At 37.7% G+C, this 7,540-nt stretch overlaps 1 long non-coding RNA gene across 3 annotated transcripts; it reads right to left on the bottom strand.

Moving 5' to 3' along the window:
- Positions 1 to 2,946: 2,946 nt before the first annotated feature.
- Positions 2,947 to 6,356, bottom strand: LOC116407670. Of its 3 annotated transcripts, XR_004220486.1 has the most exons (5): positions 6,086 to 6,356; positions 5,935 to 6,013; positions 5,195 to 5,274; positions 4,026 to 4,061; positions 2,947 to 3,259 (listed from the first exon to the last, which is right to left on the bottom strand). It is a non-coding gene; the product is annotated as an uncharacterized LOC116407670 (long non-coding RNA). The 3 variants fall into 3 exon arrangements; XR_004220485.1 differs by having other exon boundaries at positions 5,935 to 6,356; XR_004220487.1 differs by lacking the exon at positions 4,026 to 4,061 and having other exon boundaries at positions 5,935 to 6,356.
- Between the last annotated feature and the right edge of the window lie 1,184 nt (positions 6,357 to 7,540).

Here is a 7,540-nt window from a genome sequence, read left to right as displayed (position 1 = left end):
TCCCCCCACCAGCACCTGCCTGCCGGCTTTCTCGTCTTGTTCTGATTCAAGCTTACACTGTTTATAATGGCGGCGGTCGCCATGGCAACCGGACGCTGGGGGAGCGCTCCTGCTGGTGCGCATGTGCCGCCTACAGTCCCAAGTCGCCAAGTTTGAGCAGGAGTGAGGCATTATGGGAATCTTCTCTAGCCAGCTCAGCGTTTTTTCTTCCTGTTTGGCTTCAGATCTTCTGAATGGGAGAAATATGGGGAGACTTAAGGGCACTATTGAGACAACTGAAGGTATGCCTGTAGCTTGAGATTAACTCTTTACTAGCCTTTCCTCCTAAAAAAGCGTGGGCAACAAATCGTGTAACAAACGCGTTTCGCGAATTTTTCAACGTTTTCTGAATTTTCTTGCCGTTTCGCGAATTTTATGGTGAAGCAAAATGGGACAGATTCGCTCATCACGAGTGGTTAGAAATATAGGAAGAGAACTATGTTACATTTAAGCACATGTGTAAGATTTTTGACTATATATATATAATACTATAATATTAATAATCAGCCCTCTTACTAGGGTTCCGGTTCTTTTGAGAAGCAGACAAATAACCCACACCAATAAGTGTATATTAAAATGAATATATTGAGTAGCAAATCAATGGATTGTTACAATTAAAAGATTAGTTAACACAACACAATATATTTACATTAACAGATTAATGACAAAATCTACATTATAGCTACCGACAAACACAGAACATGGTGGTCTGGTTCCTTTTCTCTAGCCATGGCCACCTCTGGTCTGTCTCACATCCTGCCCAGTCACTTCTGATGCAGTTCTCCCCAGGTTGTTCCTCCCAGGTTCTTCCCCCCCCAGGTTCTTCCCTTGTCCACTGTCCAGCCCACATTTATACACCTTTCAGCCACTGCCCCCTGCATACCAACTGATCAGATGGGGTTGATAAAAACCACACCTTGCCCATTGTTCAGTAACTGTTGAGTTTTATGGCTTCTCACAGACGTACTGTCCCACCATCATCCACAGAAAAACCCTTTGATATGGAGATTTGGCTTCGGGTGTAACTTGAACAACTGGTTTATAGTAATCAGTAGAACTCCCCCCATACTCATACACATAAATATGTATAGAGACACAAACACACATATAAATATATCACAAATAATGGCACCCAAGATGAGCAATTTCTTACACATGGCATGGAAACCTGAATATAGAGCAAAAACGTATGGTAAACGTAAATTTTATTTATATTTTATTTCCCCCCCCCCTGCAAGAAATTGTGGCTGACACAAGGGGAGTGATTTGCATCATGGTTTGCAGGCAAAATCACAAATTATCTACTACCAACCCCCTCCTGCCTACCCCCTGCGGCTGCGAGGTCTGCCTGCACTTTAGTTAAACCACAGAGAACAGCATTATGAGGAGTTTCTGAATATGAGCTTAGGTATTTTGAATGTTCAAGATCTTGGAATCATACACATTATTTATGAGTATGAATTTCTGTATATAATTGCTCTTTTGATAACGAATGATGAAGAAAGAGCATGCCTAGTTAAGCAGAAAAATGCTTGTCTTTTGCAAGTAATCCGTAACCATTACAAGCATTTCTTTTAGTGATTTTCTTTCATTAGTTCCACAATTTTGAGCATAAATCAAAAGGACATTGATTGATTAATATGAAGACCATAAAAGGAGGAAGTTATTTTTTGCCCAGTAGAAAACCTGAATAAGGGAAAATTCTTCAGTAATAGAATTACAAAGGTGAAAATCACTGAAAAAAATGTGTGTCAGCACTGGGTGACATAGATAAGAGAACTCTCTCTTTCTTTTTACAGCTATTTAAAGAAAGAGCTAGTGGATATGAAGCCTCATTTGTTGCTAGTATTATACACTGGCCCCTATTGTGATGTGTATAAAAATATTTTTTGATCATTTCCAAGTAGCATCTAAACATATTGTCTCCTTTTTAGTGATGGGCGAAATGTTTCGCCAGGCATGGATTCCAACGAATTTCCTTGTTTCGCCATTGGCGGATTGTTTCGCGAAACAAGGACTCCAAGGTCCTTCTCCATTATGGATTTGCCTAGTGCAGTCCCATTAAGGGTATAAGTGGCTTGCATATTTTTACATCCCAGGTGCATGACCTAACATTTATCCACATTAAATCTCATCTGCCACTTAGCCGCCCAGATTGCCAGTTGGTCAAGATCCTGCTGCAAGGATGCCAGATCCTGGATAGAATTGACTGGTCTGCAGAGTTTTGTGTCATCTGCAAACACTGATACATTACTTATCATACCCTCCCCTAAGTCATTTATGAACAAGTTAAACAAAAGTGGACCCAGTACACATATTAATGAGCTGGAGAAAGTGTAAAAACCTGCAACTGATAAACTGATAAAAGGAATGGAAGATTTAAACTCATGATCATGTTAGACTGTCAAGGTAGAAGTTGTTTTCTCTGGAAAGAAGGTGATTGCACTTGCGAGGGGACATGATTACTCTGTACAAGTACATTAGAGGGGATTATAGGCAGATGGGGGATGTTTTTTTTCCTATAAAAACAATCAGCACACCCTTACCCTATAAACATATAGCAACATTAGCAGACAAAGAGGGAAGATTCCTGCTAGTTAAATGTTACATTGGAGAACTGGTATGCACCCTGGCAAATGTATATGTACCCAACAACGGACAAATTACTTACCTGAAACAGTTTATGAAATCCCTAGAAAATTTCAAAGAAGGTCTAATTATCCTAGGGGGGGATTTCAACCTAGTGCTGAACCCACTGACTGATTCCTCCTCGGGTAAAAGTAACATATCATATAAAGGGTTAAAAGAAGTTAAAAAAATGTTTTCTGATATGCGAGTAATAGATATATGGAGAGCTCAAAACCCCACAGGAAGAGACTTTACACACTTTTCCAAAACACACTCAGTTTATTCAAGAATTGATTACATATTAGCATCACAACATAGGTTACATTTATTCTCAAATGCTAACATTGGTAATTCTATACTATCAGACCATGCACCTATATCAATAAAGTTTATTATTCCCAATACCATCAAATCCGAGTTCACCTGGAGGATGAACGACTACCTTTTACATAAAGAACAGGTAAAAGAACAGATTAGGACATGCATTAGCCAAACAGTACAAGACAACACGTCCAACACAATCTCTCCATGCACGATTTGGGAAACCGTAAAGTGTGTCCTGCGTGGCCAACTCATAGCGATAGGGAGCAACCTGAAAAAAGAAAAAAATAAGGAAATTAATAGGTTAATAAAAGAAATTTCTACACTAGAACAAATACATAAAGCAACCCAATCCCAACATAACTTCCTGAAACTTGAGAATAAGAGACTACAACTAAAAGCACTGTTAGACCAAAAGACATACCAAGCATACATGAGAAGCAAGCAAAAGTTCTATGAACTAGGGGATAAATGCAATAAACACTTTGCAAACATACTCAAAAAAATACAGCCCCAAACACATATTACTGCAATCAAAAACGGAAACAGCACACTATACCACGACACTAAAGGTATAGCGTTAGCTTTAAAAGACTATTATCAACAATTATACAAAATAAAGGAACAAACCAATACAGCACGCAATAAGAAAAGAATAGACGAGTTCATAAATAGTGCTAAACTTAAACAGCTCGCTATAGAAGATAGCCAACTAATAGATGCTCCTTTCACCCTTGAAGAAATTGAGAAAAGCATAGATAGCCTTCCAGCTGGGAAAAGTCCCGGACCGGACGGCTATACAGCACTATATTATAAATGCTTCAAAAAAGAACTTAGCCCATTACTGTTGAAATACTTCAACTCCATTACACCAGACAATGGATTTCATCCCCAAGCCCAAGAAGCCCACATAACAATTATCCCGAAACCTGGGAAAGACCCCCAGCAATGTGCCAGTTACAGACCCATATCTTTAATAAATATAGACATGAAACTTTATGCTAAAATAATTGGTAATAGAATCAAACAATACCTACCCCTCTTGATCCATCCGGACCAATCCGGTTTCGTACCTGGAAGGGAAGGAAGGGACAACACAGCCAAGATAATATCACTGATTCATCACGCCAAAACAAGGCGAATCCCAGCATTAATACTTACAACTGACGCTGAGAAGGCCTTTGATAGGGTCTCGTGGGAATACCTCGAGAGAACTCTAGCAGGCTTCGGACTAGGTCAAATAACTAGAAGTAGGATACTAGCACTATACCAAAATCCATCTGCAAGAATAAGGGTTAATGGAACACTGTCTCCCAAAGTCCAGATCTATAACGGTACTAGACAGGGCTGCCCCCTCTCACCAACCCTCTTTATCCTAGTCATGGAAACTCTTTTAAATCACATAAGAGACAACCAAAATATATCTGGGTTAGCCATTAAAGGGAAAGAATACAAATATGCAGCATTTGCAGACGATCTGCTCATGTTCATAACAAAGTCTGTTATCTCCTTACCTAATATAGTTGCCTTACTCAAAACGTATGGGGACTTATCCAATTTCAAAGTTAACTACTCAAAATCCGAAATTTTAAATGTCAATATCCAATATCTAAAACAAAGCTTCTCTTTCCAATGGGCGAACAGAGGTATTAAATACCTGGGAATCACAATTACCTCAGATCTAGGAAACCTATACCAGGATAACTATATCCCCATGATATCATCAATACAAAACATGTTAAAAAACTGGAACAAAATGCAGCTGTCTTGGTTTGGGAGAGTACAGGCTACTAAGATGATGCTAATCCCCAAAGTGTTATATTTACTACAAGTCTTACCAATACACATACCTATGGCTTATTTCTCAAACATAAAATCTATGATTACAAGGTTCATATGGGGAGGTTCCAACCCAAGACTTAAGTACAGTTTACTAACCCTACCAAAAGACAAAGGGGGAATTGCCCTCCCCAATGTATATATGTACTACATCTCCTCACACCTGGTACGAATACTAGACTGGAAAACAAAAAAAGGGAAAAAAGACTGGTGTACGCTAGAACAAGGGTTCGTGCCCATTCCCATAGAAAATCTTCTATGGAAAACAAAAGAAAAATTAATACAAGATATAGATAACCACCCTTTGATTGAGGCTACACTGAAGGTCTGGCACAAAAGTAAAGAAGTCTATAACTTATCAACTTACCCTCATGTACTACAGCCACTGATGTACAACGCAGACTTCAAACCCAGTATGGAACCAGGATCCTTTTCCAGATGGAGCAACTGGGGAGAGAGGATCACTAGAATCAGCGATTTTGTAAAAGAAAATAAGGTAATTTCTTTAGCAGAAATACAAAAAAGATGGGGCACACACCCCAGAGATGCCTGGAATTACAATCAGTTACACACATTTATACACACACATAAAAACAAACATTGGAACAGAGTACTAACTCCCTGGGAAAAAATCCTAGAATCTACTAATTTAAACACCAGAGTAGATAAACCACTATCTAGGGCCTACAAAACTCTAACTGATATCCCAACAACAAACCAACTACCCCACTGCAAAGCGTGGGAAAAAGAACTGAACATAGAAATTTCACCAAACTTATGGGGCAAGATCTTCAAATTAACCTACAAAGCATCAAGAGCTGTTAGAACTAATGAAGCAATCTACAAGTTACTAACTAGATGGCACTACACGCCAGCTAAACTACATAGAATTTATCCCAATAGCTCTCCACTTTGCTGGAGATGCAACAAATTAGAGGGTACACACACTCACATCTGGCTCACGTGCTCAGAACTGACACATTTTTGGAAGGAAATACTAGATGTAATACAAAAAGTCACACAGCAATCCATCACAATAGATAACGCACCCACTATATTACTATATATCCTACCAGAAAAAAATGACACATTATCAGACCCACTTACCTTACACCTTTTGCAGGCAGCAAAATCGCTGATTCCCCAGAAATGGAAGTCATCCTCCTCCCCAACAATCAAAGAATGGCTAACAAAAATAGAAGAAATTAGGAAAATGGAAGAGTTATCTCTACTAATACACAACAATAGTCATACTTACCGTAAAAATTGGTCACCATGGTTAGAATTTCTGAAAAAAATAGACCAATAAGGTATCAATGAACCACATACCCCCCAACAACATGCACTAAGACACCCTTTCTTACTCTAAAAACCTCTAAAACTGCTTAACAAGATCACCTTTGTTAATATATGTGTTAAGAATTTTTATAAGGCTGTACTACAACAACTGACCAGAAGACAACACCATAGAATAGCAAGAACCTGCTGTTAGTCTAGGATTAAATGAATATGAATGTTAATGATCAATGCAACCCCCTTCCCCCCTCCCTCTTTCTTTCTGTATCCCCTCCTTAAAGTTGAAATGCAAAAATAAAGAATATATAAAAAAAAAAACAATCAGCACACCAGAAAATGGGAAATGGGAAATGCCCTTCCTAGTGATGTTGTATTGGCAGATTCTGTTAATGTCTTTAAGAGGGGCTTGGGTGATTTCTTGAACAAGAATAGTATCCAAGTCTATTGGGATACGAAAATCTATAATTAGGGGCCCATTCATGAAACCACAATCTTTCGCCAATTAAAAGCACGACTGGAAAAAATTAGGAGTAACCACAATCATTTCTGATTATCTTTTATATTTCTGCAAATATTGTGGTTATGATCCGAAAGTCACAACATTTTCGTATCCAAATTATCATAAACGGTGCAAAAACCTTTCTGGCTTTGAAACTTCAATGCATGATTTTGGAAGCCTTCTATAGGACTCAATGGCACTCTACAGCTCCAACCTGCCAAAAGAAAGTCACAATACCAAAGCTTGAATGAATTCCGAAATGTTCGTAGTCTTTGTGAAAAAGTTGTACTATTTTAACAATATTATCATGGTCATTACGAAAAGTTCTAGAAATTATAAAAAATACGAATTTTTCTGAAAAAAAAAAAAAAATATGGTTTATGTATGAGTGTATAGAACTTAGAATTTTTCAACCATGTGTAAATATGTAACTACAACCTGTCATAGAATTTTCTATATACTGTGAACTTACCTGTGACTTAAGCACAAATACACCAGAATAAATTCCTCCAGATTCTAGTCAGCTTGATGGCAAATTTATATTTTTCAGGCTGTTTGAACTACTTTGCACAGATGTTAGGGACAAGTAGATAATAATGCATTATGTTTATATTGGGAATGTGATCTTTATTGCAGCAAAGCTGAATTCTCTGTTCTTTCAAATAAGGTTATGTAAATATGCATATAGCTAAATAACATTTCATTTTTAGATGCATAATTATGTTTGAATGGAATCCTTCAAATTTAATTTTACTGCTCTTATAATGTTAAGTATTGTCACTAATAACATATTTTATATCTTATCTAGGGTTAATTTATGCTATCAATTGTGACCTCTTAAGTACTTTCATTAGAGAAATTTAATGGAGTTTTCAAGCTATCATGTGGTCCATGGCGAATGGCATGCTGAGAGGATAA

Source organism: Xenopus tropicalis, chromosome 9 (genome assembly GCF_000004195.4).
Source record: "Xenopus tropicalis strain Nigerian chromosome 9, UCB_Xtro_10.0, whole genome shotgun sequence".
Taxonomy (NCBI): domain Eukaryota; kingdom Metazoa; phylum Chordata; class Amphibia; order Anura; family Pipidae; genus Xenopus; species Xenopus tropicalis.
Note: the sequence above shows the minus strand (reverse complement) of the source record. Positions and strands in the feature narration are given on the sequence as shown.